Raw genomic sequence first — 19,322 nt, 5'->3', positions numbered from 1 at the left:
AGTTCCGGATAACTTTAGAGGTCTATTATACGTATATGGTTAGAGGTCTATTATACATCAAAGATAGGTTTTATATGTGTAGAAACAAGTAAACCAAGCCAATGATTAGGTTTAGAAATTTATTCTGAAAATACACATTCACACCTGAAACATATGTATTTCAAATTATACATTGTATACAATCAATCAACAATCAACATATGGGCAATAATCATAAAAAACACAACTAGTCTTAAACTTCAGCTACAAATTCTGGCAACATGGCAATATACAGTATAGTAATGACAAACACAAAACTAATTACATTAACACACTAACTCAAAACCACATTTTGATTCAAATATACATTTTAAAATGTACAACTTCTATATTTCCAAGAAAAAAAAATACCAAAAACCTATTATTTTCAGAGTCCAGATCTCCTGGCCCCCTGCCTTGCATATGCATTCTTCAAGTAACACATTGCGTGCTCCTTTATTTCTTTTTCTGTTGATGTAGGGTGGGACTTCAGCACCGCAGCTAGGAGAAAATTATATAATATTACTTCCCAAATAAATGATGATTAATATCTTCTTTAGTATAATCTAAAAAATGAACGGTTTACTAAGCTCAAAGCTGAAATAAATGTATAAAATTTGGCTTGCATCATAGCAGTTGAGCAATAAAGTCTGTCCTAATTAAAGAGTACCCAAAGTTTGAAAGTACAACATAGAATAAGAATAAGAGAAACGGCAAAACGATTTTGTGTCATCTTCCCCATTCACACTATTTTATGTGCCATTTTTTTGCTTATTCACGTACTATTTTAATCAAAATAATATTAAGAAAGATCTGTACGTATTCAGATAGTATTATTATTGTTCATGCTTAGTCGTCAAAAGAGGATTGCTGAGATATTTGCGGATATAGTTCTACGTTTGAAAAACGTGTCCAAAATGGTGACCAACGAATACTAGCAATGCATTGTGGTATATAACCGGAAAATATGCTGGGTTCGATATTTTCTCAATGTATGCGTTTATTAATGTTGTCGATATTATGGTTGAAATTTAACATTGATAATACATCGCAGCTATGTGCCCCCTGCTATGAGCTGATGTGCAATTTTAACGCATGCAGTTAGTAAGGATCGGTCACTGTTGTATGGTATAATATATAATGACATTATGGAATAGGATGGGGACAGGCCTGGCATCACGGGGGGAGGGGGGAATGTTGCCCCTTCAGTTTTGGGCAAAAAGATTTACCTAACTTAATTTGCGCCCTAAAAAAATAGTTGTACTTTGTCAATGGTCAGACAACACTAAATGACACGAACAGTCACTCAGTCTGTTTGATGGGCAGGAGGGCTATCCGTCCAGGAACTGCACATATCAGTGTCGTTATTGAGTGTCAACATTACGATCCTGTTTGCTCAGGTGGACCGATTCCTTGCAGTAGTTTATCATTATACTTAAAATCGTTATATAACTAGGACTAGTTATAGCAGTCTGTGCTTTCTGTTGGATTTACAACATTTTTTTCTTAACGATTCAGAACGTCCATGTAGCTGCAAAAATGAACGTTTATGGTACTTTTCGCTCCAGGCAATACAAACCGTGAGAGTGACGAAAAATGTGAAACTGAACTTCATCGCAAATACCAGATTGCTAGTCGTTATCTTCTATCATGAAGCACTAATCAATGGCATAGCTGCGAGATTTCATTTGGGTAGCTGCACCGTACAGCTCCGTTTCAACCGAAATATCACTCCCCCCTCAGAATTTCAGACGCCCCCCTACAGATTTTTCCCCGGGCACCGCGCACTGATGGGGGACGGGGTGTCCAGGAAATGGTATCAACTTTTCTCAAGAAAATAAAAATAGAAACTCTATAGGCACTCAAACATTTTACTGTTTTTTTTCAGGCAGGTGGCAAGACCCCCTCAGCAAAACCCTTGTATGCCAAGCTGTGGGCATTGATTCGTCGAATATACGTATATTTACGGCGAAATTACGTCTATACGTATATATACGTCGCCTAAAATAATTTACTTCGTGCACTGTGCAGAGTGCCGTATACTCCTAGTTGCGGCACACACGATACATACAGTAAAAAGCCTCAGGCACTGTGTTAGATGTGTTTTCGACGTTATATATGCGTTTATTCATGTCGTCGATTTTACGGTTGCAATTCGACGTTGATTATACGTCGAGGCGACGTATATATACGTATAGACGTAATTTCGCCGTAAATATACGTATATTCGACGAATCAATGCCCACTGGGTCCTTTATTACCTTCATACACTCCTCTCAAACCACAGCAAACTCCCGGAATATTTCGGTGAACACATACTTTATTTCCGAGATCACAGGCAGAAACAATAAACACGATGAAAACAGGAAGGTATTATGATCGTAGGGGGAAATGCACAAAAATACATTTCCTAATATCCAATAAAATCTAGTCACGTTTTGATGCTATTCTGATGTATCTGAATAGTTTTGGCACAGTTGTTACAGCAAGGAGACACAAACTTTTTTTTATTTCATTCGAGCTGTAGTTTTGATTCCATTTGGAAAAACTGCACTCACCAGAAACTGAAATGGGTCGTGTTTACGTAATGCATAATGTAATAGCAACGTTTGGAGTTTAATCTTGCTACGAGTCCTTTCCTGTTATAGGAGGCGTTTTAGGACTTTTTTAGCTCAGATAAAGCTATCAATTCATCTTACAGTTCTACTACATCAGTAATAGCAACGTTATCTTTACCTAGCACTAAATGTAGCTTTAAATAAGAGTACATTTTAAAACATATGTTAAAATAAATGGTATTCCATATATTGTTACTTTGTGGTATTTAGAATGTTTATCTGAGGATGCAAGGGAAAGTATTATACCTTGCGAAACATCCAAGACAAAGGTAAAAGAGGCTCATATTTTAATAAACTTTTCGATCAAAAGAAAACCACAATCTGTATGGTATCATCGTCAATATCCCAAGAAGTTCAGTTGAAAGATTTGAAGAAACTCTCCAAGAAGCAACTGCAGTAGCAGAGTTTTGATTTGAACCGATGTTTGCAGCTCAAAAGTCCTCGAAACAAGCAAAGACAGGGATGTTTTGAGTGTCACCATGATCCTCTTCTCAATCCAAAAGAAAGGTTTTGTATGGTACTGATCCTACTAGAAAAAGAGTCAATTTCCGCCTGCACTGTTGTCCCTCCAAACGTTTTGTAAGACCTCTGGAAGATTATTCAGTAGAATCCTGGTCCATTTCTTCTACTAAACAAGACTATGGGAGTGCGTATTTTGATGTCGAACTGGGATTTAAATAAACAGAAACACTACACTACATTGGGCTACGCGTATGACAAAACGTGTGCGTTTGGAGTCGACCTTTCGATAGCTCAGTTGCTAGAGCGTAAAACTGTTTAAAAAAGCAGTGGGCGATTGTTATGTCGCTGTTTTGAATCCGGCTCGAAGGATGGTGTTTTCTTGTTCCTTAATTAAAAAGTGAAAATAGTGAATTTGTCTTTCACTTTGACGTTCACCGAAAGCTCAGTAAACAGAGAAGCAGAGGCTCCTGTTCTGAATTCTCTTCACATCTAATTGTCTTGCTATGGCCTTTAAAATGCGCTCTGTTGACTGTTCACTCTTCCTAACACAATTAAAGACCTGCAGAAAAAGTTCACTATCGGGAGTTTAATTCAGTGGTAGCGCGCACGTACTATATGAAGCTTCGTTTTCATTCGCCGGCGTCTCCACTCTGGATGTTCCTATCTCTACAGGAAAGATATTGCTGCTCCCAACACAATATACTGCAGCCAAATCTGATAGTGATTGTGGGCCATGTGTTCCTGCTGTCAGCCTACTATGTCATGTTCATCCACACCCAGAAACATTACTGCTGTAGCACTAGCAATAAATAGGCGCAGTTGATAAAGCATGAATCTCTTAATCTCAGAACTGTGGGTTCAGTCCCCACATTGTGTCCCTCTGTGTCAGTTTGATCCCCCAAATCCTCCTAGCATGACCTGATGGTGTAACAGTGATACCCAGTGCCTTATGACCTTTGCGGAATTCAGCTTTCTTTCCTCTTGATTCAGATTTTGATCTGAAATCATCGACCGAACAAGAGTTTGTCTAAATTGTGGGAGATCTGCTCACAAGCATTAAACACTTCAGCATTTACTTTTCGAATACCACACTTTGTCAAAACACTGCCGCTTCTTAAGCTAATAAGAAACGGTTTTTGAGCACGCATTGTATTGTTAATGCTTATATTCAAAAAAATAAATTCACATAATGGAATTTGGATGGAACAAAGTAGTCCAGCCCCTTTACAACATTACATACCCACTGATTAGAGTTTAAAACTACAGGAGCAGGGGTAACAATAATAGCAACAACGTGTTTGGAGTTTGGCATTTCTCATTTCTTATGCAGAAACATCGTATCGGAATGAGCTGCCTTAAATAAAAGAGGAATTGCGGCTTCAGATCATTTTTACAGAGCATTGTGTTGTTCTGTTCATGCCGACTACACGCTTTAAATTTATGTAATTTACTGCAAGCGTTGCTTTTCCAGGTTTTTCTGAAATTCCTCGCATTTGAGCCAGCACTAAAATATTTCATTCAGGTTCGCCGAATACATCGTGGAAACAGTATTTCCAACGGAATGCTGTCACACATGAAACTGTTTTGTTATTCGGCTCTGAGGTTTGAAAATGAAAATGAAACGGGGGTCACTTCATAGGCTTGAAAGAAGTCCAAGCAGCATAAAAACCTGCAAATTCTCACAAATTGCATTGTGCTGCACCTTTCCTCTGCTGTTTTTATAATTGAGGTTTCAACATTTGAATGCATACCTTACTGCTGCTAATCACATTCACGTGCTCATGAAGCTTTTTCCTGTCCATTATGTTCTTGCTAAGCAGTTTCTCCGTTTTCCTCCTGTTGTGATTGTCAGCGAGTACAAGAAGACTGAAACAGTGTAAAGACAGGTTAAAAAAGACACGGTAAAATGCCTGACTGTCGGGAGTCGGATTTTAACCTGTGCCTGTATTTGGAGAGCGGAGCACAAAGCTTAAAAGACACAAATCTATAAATTTTCTATTTTAAACCACTCGACTATCCTGAAGAAACGCATGCTGAATGCACCAGTTAAATCCGATTTTCCTTAACTTTAGGACAATTGACACGACTGGACGAACACAATTTGTGGCATTTAGCATGACATAGTCTTGCAGGCAGGCAATGTTCTGTCCCATTACTTATATTATTTTATCGTTTACTTGTTTATAAAAACACGGTCTTCTCGTTCCTAAGTCAGATTGTTAGTGCTTTCGAACGTTACTTTCAACCTAGACTGACAGCTCACCCGATCTGTTTGTGATCAGACTGTGGAGTGGGGGCTGTACCAAACGCACGTTCCTTCCTAATGCTGAGGCGATCATTCGGAAGATGGGTGTGAAGAAACACAGGCTTTGTCGACTAAAAAACAGGGCAGAATATGCAAGAACCCTAATCACTGGCAACAGTTACATTCTCTTACTATAGAGACTCCTACATTGCAAGTTTTTTAAAGACTCTGTAACTCAAGGAAAGTAGTGACAAATGAAACAGGCACAGGTGGGGTTTGAACCCACAAACATTGGTTTACAAGACCAACACCTTACCACTTGGCCACCGCACCCAAATAATATTGTTCAAATTATTCTTTTCTGAATCTGGTTTACATCTGGAGGCAGCAACAAAAAAAAAGGGATTCTTAACAAGGAGATATGCTGCAGCGGTGTGATTCCAAGAGATGCCCCCGAAAAGACTGGAGCTTTAATCCAGCTCTTTAAGCGTTCGGCCGCAATACTCTCGAAAGCGGCTCTTCAGCTCTTGTTGTCTGACCTAGTAGTGTTATGATGCGTGGAAGCGACTGCAGCTTCATTTTCTGAGATGCATTCTCTCACGTGGTGAAACCTCGACTTCTTTGGCATCTCTGGATATAGTTCTTCTGTAGAGCAGGCTTTCACACCTCTGCTTATAGTGCCCTTGAAGTAATTTTATTTTTATAGAAAGACGCATTCCAAAACGATATCTCCTGCTTAAGAAATGCTTTATGCGGTGTGTTTGATTAAACGGACAGTTTTCTAATTGTAGAATGCACATCTGTGCAGCAATTGTACTGGATTTGACTGGGATTCTGAAGTACTTCTTGCAAAGGTATTTAGACTTTCATGAACCTATAATAAAAAAGCAAACCTGAAACTCCCTAGCTTCCAATCTCTGATGTTACTGTCCTGAAACTCAGACGTGATGTTCTGCAGACATGCAGTGTCCCTTTGCTCTTGTTGTTTTCAAAATGACCTCCGTTGTCGGGCGCAGTTGAAGTGGAACTGGCCTGACTGCACAGGAAAGTACGGAATGATAAAATGTTTCTACAGCTAAAAATGCCCCTTTAGACACTCGTCACGTCTCTGTGAAGAACGGGCAGGTAGAGAGGTTTTACAGATGCTCATGATGTTTCGCACGGGGTGTTACCTGTTGTAGTGTCTTCCCAGTGGGCAAAAGATGTAAAATATACGTCTATTAAATGCATACCTTAGAAGTATAAATGTCCTCCGTAATTTGTCTAGAATGAAATTCTAATATACGTATATCATTATACGTCAATTACACGTCTATGATTATTTGTCCATTATATATAAATGGTTGGAGTTTTAATATACGGATCAATTAAGCGGACTATTATACATATATGGTTGGAGTTCTATTATACAATTAACTATAGAGATCTATTATACATCAAAGATAGGTTTTATAGGCATAGAAACAAGTAAATCAAGCCAATGATTTGGTTTAGAAATGTATCCTGAAAATATACAATCATTCACACCTGAAAAATATCTAGTTCAAATTATAGTACATTATGTACAGATGCAGCCATTCAAAATGGGTGAGGTATTTCACGGCATACCGCGACACGCCCACCGGGGTATCACGCAGTTCACGTGTGTCACGTGACTAACTATCCGGCTTCGCCTTGTAAAACCGCCAGGGGGAGCTTAACCTCTCATGTACAGCATTTGAGCCTTTAATTTTGAACTGTGTATTACAGCATGTTAATCATCAGTCATTAAAATGTTGGTATATTTTATGAAAGCAAGATTGCTCAGTTGGACAAAAGTACACAACCTACCTTTATCAGAAATATTTATGCATCAAAGCCTTTACTGAAGATATTACTAATAGTATTAATAATGGATGACTTTGGACAAGCTGTATACTCAAAGTATAATTTCTTTAGCACATTTGTACAAGCACTTGGAATCTGTCCAAGCCATACTTTGTCAGGCATTTTGTTTTACTTCAACGGGCATAAAAACTTCCTTGCTTTTAACAGGGCGTTTCATAATTTCTAACTGCGAAAATGATTTAAAATGCGACACCTATCATATCTAATTTCACCACTGAAGGGAAATCTTAGAAGCTGAGCATAAAAAAATAGGAGCATACTGTTGTCACGCCCTCTGCAGCCAGAGGGCGCTCCTTCTCTGTCCTGTCCCTAGTTTCCGGTCTGCTGTCCTTCCTGTCCTTCTCTTTCCCTTGGGCTATATATTTCCGGGTCTTGCACTCTGTCCTCGCTCAGCATTGAGGTTCGTATGTCCTGAGACCCGCCTAGCACCAGGGCGCCCCACGTCCGCTCCCTGAGGGCATAGGTTTCTATACGGCATTCCTGAACTCTTTGCACTAATGAGCCCGGGCCTTTTTCCCGTCTCGCCGCTACGCATATGGGTCTTTTTCTGCCCTCCTGCTCCCCACGGTTTGTCCCTTCGGACGTCCGTGACAACTGTAACGCGTGTGAAGGCCATAAACGATATTAATTTTGGAACATAAACATACAGTATATGGTTGGTCTCGGTACTTTAAAGAAAAAAATACACACCAGTATTCCATTTCTCCCTAAACATTGTAAGCTTCAAAGTCTTTAACTAACGTGATACCGGAGTCAACAAGCATACTTTTAGAATTACTTTTGAGCAACTAATAAGAAGCGCGAAACGGTATGCGTTTTAGTTTCGTTTTGTGCTGGGACCCGTGGATTGATTAGAGATATCAAGTACATACAAGTCATTTTTTAAATGTTGTAGTTCGTCTTGAAAAAATGTTACGAGTACATCATCTATCAACAATTACACAGGTTCTGTTTCCATATTGCGGATTTTGGTTACGTAATATTATTTTCTAGATTTCACGTTGTGAATATGATGGGATGTCTGATGGGATGTTTCTAAAAATCCATCCTCTGTAAAACGTCTTCTCTAGTTGTCCTGCATATGTATTCACTAATGAAGCTGTGTGTTCTGAGCCTGGATCTCTACATTTCTGTATGACAGCTTGTGTTTAAATTGAGTGTAAGGCAAATTATGCTTCTAAAGTCATGGTCAGCATTTATTTTTGTACTGTGCTGTAAACTTGTTCTGTGCCAAGTCACATTATTTTATAGCGTTTTTATAGCGTTATCAAATACGGTGTTACTGTAGTTTCCTGACTCTCATGTCACATGGTCTGTGATTGAAACCTGTAAAACCGGTTTAATTCGTCACAGCCAGCACTCTTCAGGTGTGAGGGTCTTCTGCTCAGAATGAAACGCTAAAATGTTTGTGTATATTCTAATGGTAGTGGGGGCAGGGTGTGTGGGAACAGGTTTGGTTGAAATTGCATTGGAGATCTATGTTCTTCACACCTGAAACATTTTCTCTGAAAGCATTTTCTTCGCAGTTTAACCGATCTTGTTACAGCATGTTAAAGTTTACTATTATTTACCATATTAATTTCAAGTGCTTAATGTAAAATCTTGTAAAAATATATTTTCATTGTTCAAATATACATTAAGTCTGACTATCATATAATAAGTTAAATACAAAACTAAAGAAAAAATAGGGTTAAATATAATTCAAAATATTTTGCTAACAATGTTAACTGTTTATGAATAATAAAATGTATTAACTAAGGAGTAGGATGGCACAGTTGTTAGTATGTTTTTTGTTTTGTTTCTTTTTCATAAATACAACAGTAGTACCTGATGTCTCAGTGGCTTTCAAAATTAAATTATGCATGCAAACCTGTGAATTAGAAAGATAACTAAGATATCCATCCATTATATTCCATAATATCCATGAAATATATGGCGCTGAAATATGTGTGACGCAGTGGTGGCCTGACACGGTGAGGTGCGCTGGCAGCTGTGTGATGCAGTGGTGGTCGGGTATGTAGAGCTGCACTGGCAGCTGTGTGTTGTGACGCAGTGGTGGCCTGGCACGGTGAGGTGCGCTGGCATCCGTGTGATGCAGTGGTGGCCTGGCACGGTGAGGTGCGCTGGCAGCTGTGTGATGCAGTGGTGGTCGGGTATGTAGAGGTGCACTGGCAGCTGTGTGGTGTGACACTGTGGTGGCCTGGCACGGTGAGGTGCGCTGGCAGCTGTGTGATGCAGTGGTGGCCTGGCATGGTGAGGTGCGCTGGCAGCTGTGTGATGTGACGCAGTGGTGGAAATGTTCACCATGTTTCACCATGCTGAAAATGTTTGTACCAGACTTTTTTGAGGCGTGTTTAATTGTGTCTGAAGTCTGATGTTGTAAATTTTATTGTTAAAAAGATCCATGAAAATGTCACTACTGAAGTTAGCTGGTACTGTTGGTATTGTAAGTGGCAAGTAGAGCTCATATTTTAGATTTTGTGTAGTTGCTAGCGTTGAACTGTGTGTTGGATGCAAATGAATATATTCATTATATGCCAGCGCAACTCACCGTGCCAGGCCACCACTGCGTCACACCACATAGCTGCCAGCGCACCTCACGGTGCCAGGCCACCACTGAGTCACAGATTAAATAAAACCTCACTCGCACCAAACAAATTTATATTTCTAAATATCACAACATGATCGAATTTAAGTCATTTTAATAACAATGAATAGTCACCTAGGCGTTACAATATAAACATTTATATTGATTTAAATTACGTTTTGATTTAAATCGCAAATGCAGGTTTAAATATATGTGTTTTTTGATTCACAATCAGACAAATGCAACATAAATTGATATCTTTGTCTTCTAAGTATCTTAATAAATTTTCAGCATAGCTTTCTCCCCGTTTAGATTTATTTTGGGATCAAACGTGGAAAGATTAGATTGTAATCGTTTTTATTTTTTAAATACATTTTAGAAAAGTGTAATCTATACTAAAAAGCTGTACACCACCTGCTATAAAGATACATATTGTAATACTTTCGGGTTCGGATAGGACAGACACAAGAACTCAGACTTGCGGAGTTAAAGCAAGTTAAAGCCTTGATTTTATATATCACCTTTAAAAGTGGCATCTCAAAGCAAAGTAAATACCCAACACTGATTGTACCCATCTGTCATGCTAATAAAGCAGCTTGAATTGAATTGAGAGAGGGGGGGGTATATTTGCTTTGTGTATAAAGTACATTGTGAATGTTTTCACAGCCTTCACTTTGTAGTTTTTATGCCATTTTTTGACCACGCACGAATATTCCTATGTCCGTATCTTTGCAAGGGAATCAGTGTGAATTTTAATACTAATTAAATGACCGCGGGCACTTTCCACCCCCTCTACATTCTCAGAGTAGAACAGACTAACCTTCTAATGAAAGACGGTCCACCCTCCACGGACAGGAAAAGTCCCCACAGGCACTTAAACTTATTATGGTCAGTAACAGTAAACAGTAACATGGTCAGAAGAGCATGTACAAACGTTTCCGAAATAACCACATGTAAGACTCTGATGCTTAAAATGTTTAGGGAGAAAGTGGAATACTGGTGTGTATTTTTTTCTTTAAACTACCAATACCAGCCATATACAGTCTGTAACGTAGGGATTTCTATATGTCTTTATTTAGTGGTTACATTAGTGACAAAGGCTAAACTTTTAGCTTCAGTAACGTGTACATATCTCCCCTTTTTATAAAACGACTTGGTTGAAAACTGTTCCAGAGCCACTGTTGTTTCATCAGTGAAAAGTACATCATGAAATGCCTCTCCCTGTTCAATCCACTGGAAAAAAGAAAAGGAGCATAAAGCTTCTGATGGTCATAAACGATATTCATTTAGGAGCAGCATCAGAGGTATGTTTTTAACTGCACTGCATTAGAGAGAATACCATAGTGTGTGTTTTTTTTTACTCCCTGGCGGAAACTGGATTCCAGAAGAATCAGTATGGCTCAGAGATTAAATAAAACTTCACAGACATTAACGAAGAGCATAACGCGTGTACTGTATACACTGCAAGTACAACCCCCCTCTCTGCAGGAGTGCTGGCTGTGATGAATTGAACCGGTTTCACGGGTATTTTCAAAGTAGGAGGCGAGATTTCCAGCGAAAGACACCTCCCCCCATCAAAAACCCAGTAAGTAGAGTACTTACTAGTTAAAGGCTAGGCTCCCGACTACGGCGAAAGGAACCCTTCTTTCATTAGAAGACAATGAACATATTTTAGCCCTGAATGAATTAATAGCAAACACGGTTTACATAAAAGACATTTTTCCAAGAAAGCTTAGCCTTTGTCACTAATGAAACCACTAAATAAAGACATAAATATAAAAATCTTAAGATTTTTAAAATACATGACTTTGCTAAAATTTATTTGAAAATAAAAACAATTACAACCACCAGGGGAGAGAGAGAACAGGGGAGGGATGTTGGTTTTGCATAAGGGGCGGGGCTATGGAAATTATGTCTGTTTGGGAATGTGTAGTTACATGTTCTGGCTGTTTGTGAATTATCGTTGTTGAGTATGGAGTGTTGAGGTATTGATTTTGTGTAATGCTTTATGTTGAAAATTGAGGTGGATTTTGTTTATGATAAACAGGATAAACTGGGATGGGAGGAAGGTTTGGTTTTGCATAAGGGGCAGGATTATGCTAATTGGAGGACTTTGCGAGAGTAAAATGGTTTATTTGATTTTGTATTGTGGTTGTTATCTATGTTTTTGGTTGGTATTATGTTTATATGGTTGTTTTTGTTGGTTGGTTGTTATTATGGTTGTTAATAATACGATCTATAGTTGAAATCTGAGCCTAAATAAAAAGAAAAAGCAAGTGATTAGGTTTATGAGCAATCTAATTACTTATTCGTTTAAAACGCTATATAAAATAAAGTTTATTATTAATTTGCTAGACAGAGCGGTGAACATTATTATGCATAAGACAAAGATAACGATCCTGATCAGTTTAAAAATCTGTGTACGCTGTAAGGTTTTTACTTCTTAAACTTTTAAAATACATGTTTTGAATAGAAAGAAATCCTCTTCCTGGTACAGTATGTATAGCAAACCAGCACGTCTTTTTTCTCCAATCAGAGGGGTGTCAGATGGTGTCAGCCAATCACCATTCTGAAGCCCTACCATAATCTCTGGTATGGGGAGACCCCAGAATTCTGTCCCATAGTTTAGACAGATGATAGATACTTTAATTGATCCTGTGAGGGAAATAAAGTAAATCATTTTCATTTTAGGAAATTATTAAACGCTCGGTTAAAAGCAAAGGAGATTGTCTGTTATAGTGGACATAAAAACAAGAGTTCGCTGGCATTATATCCTGGAAGACACAGACCGGCGCCAGACCGGTAAAATGCCTGATGAACTAGGGATTGGACAGTTTCCAAGTGCTTGTACAATCGATGGAAATGTTCAAATAAATGTGCAAAAGAAATAAACAAAATAATCATTTATTTCTTTATCATATTGGGTAGCTAATGTCCTCTCTTTGCTAGTCAGTGGCTGTGTTTCTGCGTTGGGTAGCAACGGGTGACTGTTCTCAGGCGGAAGATGTAAACAGCTTAATGTTCGTGTTAAATAATTTTTTTAAATTCAATTAAACGGGCACAGTTAAGACATTAAATATACATATACATACTGTATACAGTACAGTTTGCATACGGTAATATGTTTATGTTACGCGATTAAAAAATAAATAAATAAAAATGAAAAGTCCAGCACCAGCTGGATTCGAATACACAGCCTGTCAGTTGGTAGTCACGCACCTAGACTAGTAGGCTACAAGACAGCTCGAACAGGCAGGCGAAACAGCCCTACACAGCCCTGCCGCAGTACATGGATATAATCATACCGTTATTAAATTCTTGAGATATGCGATTCCATATTATATTCCCTTTTAATCAAATTCTAAAAGTATGCTTGTTGACTCCAGTATCACGTTAAAGACTTCGAAGCTTACAATGTTTAGGGAGAAATGGAATACTGGTGTGTATTTTTTTCTTTAAAGTACCAAGACCAGCTATATACTGTATGTTTATGTTCCAAAATTAATATCGTTTATGGCCTTCACACGCGTTACAGTATGCTCCTATTCTTTTTATGCTCAGCTACTAAGATTTCCCTTCAGTGGTAAAATTCAATATCTACAACGGGAACAGTAAAGACGTTTTCAGTAAGTCTTTCTACGACAGACCAACGGACCACGAGTGCCCCTGTCGGTCAACCAATCACGTACTGCAGTATTTTGCGTCATCGCGCGTCACGATGCACGACACCGTAGTCAATTACCTCCGGTATGTGTCTGTACCACTCACTTTGAATGGCTGCATCTGTATGCTGCCTCCAATCCAAACTTGGCCAGAACCTCATCGTACAACTCCAGGCAGTCCAGCTGGATGGAAGACATCCCATTCTGAGCCCAGGTCCGCACCTGGCTCTCCTCAACCTAGAGCAGCCCCTCCAGCTCGACCTGCAGGCCCTCCCTGAGCCACCACAGGGCAGCCAGGGCCTTACCTACACTCTTACCTACAGTTACACTATAACTAACACACAAATACGGCCAATATTACAACAGTAACACTGCAATTAAGGCTTACAGTATCATTATTACTAACAATAACACAAACTTAGTAGTACACTAATAATACCAATAATAACAGTAATACTATCAAAAGAACTAACATGACAATGAGTATTAATATTCTGACACTAACACTATGATTATCACTAATATTAACATGAATACTAACATTAAAACTAAAATTAAAAGTAGGTCTATCATCAATAATTCTCACATGAATACTAGTATTCAGTAGTGCTATCATCATTAATACTCACATAGACACACAGACACTACACATACTCATGGACACACACCCACACACATCAAACACACATCAAACACCCACACACCCACAGACGCTAATAGTGATGAAAACACAGCACTCACAGATTTCTGTTCGTTGGTCTGGAAAGTTATAAAGTGCTCTAGAAATTTGCAAGCCACTCTGGACCTCAACACCGGTTGATGGGTCACTTCTGTCAGACACAGCATTGGAGCCCAAGCCCACCTATACACACATTCACACACACTGACAGATATACACCCACACATTCACACACATTATGACATACCGACAGACACACAACCACACACTCACACACATTCACACAAACATTACACACACTCACAGATACAAACTCACAGACACACATTCACAGACACACACATAGACACAGCACACACTCACAGGCACCACGCACATTTATACACACAATCAGACACTCACACACATACAGTACTCGCACACATTCACAGACACACACATACACACTGATAGACACCACACACTTGCAGACACACACCCACACACTAACAGACACACACCTGCACAATGACAGACAGATCACACTGACAGACATACATTCACACACTGACAAACACCACACACTCACAAGCACCACAAACTCACATACACTCTACAAACACTTATACTTATAATAACAGTAATGCTATCACTAAAACTAACACTACTGCTACTGTTAATACTGTTTAATATTAACATTAATATGACCATTAAAACTAAAATTATCAGTAGTGCTATCATCATTAATACTCACATGAACACTAGCATTAGTTGTACTCTCACTAATATTAACATAAATACACTAGCATTAGTATTAGTTGCTGTCCGTGACGTCACACCACACTTTGTGACGAAGGCGAGACATCTAGCCAGGCACAGTGACCTGCCGCGTGTCGCCATGGTTACCATACTTATGATTTGTAAACAAATGGAAAATGCATTTAAACTGTTACTTACACAAATTTATTAACTTTGAATATAATTTTCTAGCTCTACGATACAATTCCTAAATAATAATTTGAACAAATCATTCTTTAATTTCAGATTGAACATTATTAACACTAAACGCATGTTAATTAATAAATATTGACTCTTTTTTAGATTTTAAAATGGGTCAAGAACGGGAAAAGAATCAGTGCTCACCAATCGGTGAACTTAATCGATTATTCTACGTTTTTTTAGTTGAATTAATTGCTTGTCGATAGATAAGTGATCAATAACTCTCCTCGTGCGCTCTGCGCGTCTCCCGCGGTCTCGGTCTCCGATTCTGGCGCTCTGCCTGGTGTCTGTGACGTCACAGCGCTCTTTCTGACAGAGCAGAGTGCGTCTCCGCTGGAGGAGACTCCTGTCCGGAGCCCGGGGGGCTTTTCTTACAGATATAACATCCCCAAAAACAAAACACACCGGGCTATTAAGAGAAGCGATTCATAACAGCAGGAGGAGGAGAATGACAAACCGAGAAATGAAATTCATTAAACACTAACAGAAAAAAAAATGTTTACTTCACAGAATAATGCGTTATAAAGCATACTCCTGTGGAGCAGAAGAGAAAGAGAAGGAGCACAGGCCTCTATAACAAGTGCTTTTAAACGTTTTAAACGAATCTCCATAGAATAGAAGCCAGGAGGATCAGACTCCTGATCCTGGAGGTTGAAGAGCAGCTCTCGGTTTTATTTTCACTCGATCTCTCAGTTCCTCTGCGGGTTTGATGATTTAATTAACTGTATAACTGTTATCAGACTCTGTTAACTGTATATTTATAAGACTCCGTGAGAGACCTGTGGGAGACGCTGTATCCCAGGGCTGGTGTGGAATCACACACAGACAGGTCTTCTGTGTGATCTGAGTCCCACTGCTCAGAGCTACAGACTGGTCAACTGGTCACCATTGTAGACACGACCATCAGTCTGCTGCTGCTGATAATCATATAACACTTATAAGAGTGGCAATACTGCTGTTCATTAAATCAGTAAAAATAATAATAAGAGATAATCACATATTGCTCAATTGTCAGTCAAACACTTCTGACAGATAGGTTTATTCCATACTGAAAAAAAGAAGAAAAATAACACAATGTTTTGGCCGTGGAGCCTTCTTCGGGTGTAAGAGAGACAGGGCAGTAGGCAAAGGTAAAGTAGTGGGAGAACAAAGGCTGGGAGGGAGGAGGAGTGAGAGGCAGGAGCAGGGGACAGAAAGAGAGGCCAATCAAGAGGTGTGAAGTCAGAATAGATGTAGAGAGGTGTAACAGAAAGAGGGTCTTGGAACAGCTGTGAAGAGACGGAATGCTGGTTTAGTGAGAGAAGCGGGCAAGTGGCCCAGGGAGGAAGAGATTTAATCTGTTTCTCTACTGTGCATGTTTAAATCCACTTAATATTGAATATTAATATGGAATTTTACAACTAAGGCTAAATTTTGGTAGCTGAAACAGAAGTACTGTATAGTACAATTTTGTTTTGATTTGAACCGATGTTTGCACCTCAATAATCCATTCGTCATTGAAAGAAGAAAAGGCAGATGTGTTTTGAATCTCACGATGATCCTGTTCTCAATCCAAAAGAAAGGTTTAATGTGATCCCACTAGAAAAAAAGAGTCAATTTCTATATCTCATGATGTCCCTCAAACATTTTGTAATATCTCTGGGAGTGTATAGAGTAGAAGCTTGGTTAACTGCTTAAATTCAAACTAAACAGGACTATGGGAATGAGATTTGATTTCGAACTGGGATTTAAATAAATAAGAACGCTGCACTACATTGTGCTTTATGTAAGACAAAAGGTGGGCTTCCTGTGTTTTCGATAACTCAGCTGTAAGAGCGGAGGAATATAGTGGAAACAGCTGGGAACTCTTTGTTCTCTGGTTTGAATCTGGCTGGAAGAAAGGTGTTTTTTATGTTCTTTAATCAAAAAGTGAAAATTTGTCATTCACTTAGTTGTCCAACGAAAGCTGAGTAAACGGTGAAGCAGAGCCTCTTGTTCTGAATTTTTCTAACATTTTCTAGGCTTGTAGACTCCTCACTCTTCCTAAAACAAAGTGCCTCAGATAAAGATACAGTAGTTGTCGGGAGTTTAGTTCAGTGGTAGAGCACATACAGTACAGTACCTCGCATGTATGTGGCTGTTTTCAACCGCCGGCGTCTCCACTCTGGATTTCTCCCTAAGCGCGATATCTTTCCTTACTTGTGTGTGAATTTCAGCGCGACACATAAACCCTTTGTCTGTTTTATAAATATTCTATTTTAAATCAGTTAAAACAAAAAAAGAACTAATTACATACACGTAGAAAACACATGTATCTAATTTGAAAATGTGGGCAATGTATTACTAGTTGTGGAGCTGAGCTCACAGTAGAGCAGTTGATATTGTTAAACCACGTATTGTTTTTAAATTATACCACTAAACACTGACACGGTGTTTGTGCAGTCCTACCCAAGCTTTCTATCGAGTGGATGAGTCTCCTGTTCCATCTCCAATTCTTTCCGCACATTTCACCTGTTTCACCACCTTTATCATTAGATTATAGAGAATACTAATACGAGAATACTGTTTTGAAAGACTGTCTTAAATAATAATGTTGAAAAGGGTAATGATAAGAGTTTTTTTCATTAAGGTAACCATACATTTGCCTGTATAGTACAACTTCTTATCTATATCCGCAAATCCCCAATATTAATGCTGTCTCCTGAGAAACACAAGTGTAGAGTCAAATCATATTAAATAATACAACAAATCTATTCAATTAACACCCCTATGTGACAGAACAAATTTAAGACTTACACCCCTTTAAATATGTATTTCCTTAATTTCAGTTCTCTCCCCGGGATACCTGAAAATTCATTATAGTATAATAAAGTCTGTGCATGCATTACCTGTAATACAGCTACTAATACAGATAGCATTAAACTTCATTATTACGATATTACACTTTTATTAATAAAATATGTATTGATAAAATTCCTTGTGAATAATTGTAGTGTCTGGAAACCAATTGTTCATTACTTAATGACGATATTATTTCCACTACATTCAGGACAGTTCCAATTGTTCCGCTTAGTCTGCTTAGTCTCCTACTTTAGTAATGTCTAATGGGCAGCAGCTGTTATTTTAGGTTCGTTGCAATTGAGAACAGGTTTTCTACAGAGCTGCTGACAAATTTCAGCAGCCAGTTTGTTGCAACTGACCCGTTGTAGCTACTAATCAGCAGCAAGGAGAAACAAAATTAGTTTTGCCTTTTTTTATAAAAAAAAGGAAAACCGAGAAGTAGTTTATGTGGTAATTTCAGGTACAATGTATGAACTAAAGTTAACTAGTCCCACAGTAATGCGTGGGATCCTATCAACAGAAAAAAAAAAATAGTTGTAACCCAAAAACACAACAAACACAAAACGAGAAGTCTTCCGGGAACCTAGGTAAATCCCTGTAGTAGTCTAGCAACTATAAAAAACAACCAAATGCAACAACTTTAAAAGAAAAAGAACATTAAAAACAAATCTGGGGAACAACAAAAACACAGAATCGAATGCGAGAGCTTTATCAAGTCTTCAGTGCTCCTCTCGTCTCAGTAGACCTCTCATATATTTGTGTACAGGTCAACTGGAGGTACACAGCTGATAGTAATTTAAGTAGGGAGCTGCGTCAGCATGCGTGGGTTGCAAATGGAAAAGTATAGGTTTATTCCATGCTGAAAATAGAAGTAAACACAACGTTTCAGCTGTGGAGCCTTCTTTGATTGTGACTCAAAATAAACCCTTACTTGTTCGTTTGATGTTAATTTATTTCCATCAAATACCTAAGAGTATCTAAACTCGACAGTTGCTTTCAATAGCTAAAGACACAGGCTATACTGCTCCAGGTGAGGCTCGAACTCACAACCTCGGCATCACTCCGCTGTGCACTGCTGTATAAGTACCGCGCGCTGACCGATTGCGCCACTGGAGCTGTGCAACTTGTGTTCTTCATACAGACTGACGGTGCAGAAACACAGGGTGAAAACGGTTTCGGTTGTGGATCCATCTCCACATGGGGAAAAGTAACAGTAAAATAGCAAGGAAAATACAAGAAAAGAAACTGAAAGAATTGTGCTAACAGCAAAGGGGACGGAGGGAGGTGGTCGGAAAAGTAAATCAACCCGGCTTATTTGTAGCGACATTTTTTGAGTCAATCAGCACACGGATTTCTCTTCATGTGC

General features: G+C 38.8%; 2 non-coding genes across 2 annotated transcripts; both read right to left on the bottom strand.

The window, feature by feature from the left end:
- Positions 1-5,604: 5,604 nt before the first annotated feature.
- trnat-ugu (transfer RNA threonine (anticodon UGU)) lies at positions 5,605-5,676 on the bottom strand. The gene has a single exon. It is a non-coding gene; the product is annotated as a tRNA-Thr (tRNA).
- Positions 5,677-18,978: 13,302 nt separating this feature from the next.
- trnai-uau (transfer RNA isoleucine (anticodon UAU)) lies at positions 18,979-19,072 on the bottom strand. Its single transcript has 2 exons — positions 19,035-19,072; positions 18,979-19,014 (listed from the first exon to the last, which is right to left on the bottom strand). It is a non-coding gene; the product is annotated as a tRNA-Ile (tRNA).
- Positions 19,073-19,322: the final 250 nt, after the last annotated feature.

This window comes from Lepisosteus platostomus, chromosome 5 (assembly GCF_059453375.1).
Source record: "Lepisosteus platostomus isolate fLepPlt1 chromosome 5, fLepPlt1.hap1, whole genome shotgun sequence".
Taxonomy (NCBI): Eukaryota; Metazoa; Chordata; class Actinopteri; order Semionotiformes; family Lepisosteidae; genus Lepisosteus; species Lepisosteus platostomus.
Note: the sequence above shows the minus strand (reverse complement) of the source record. Positions and strands in the feature narration are given on the sequence as shown.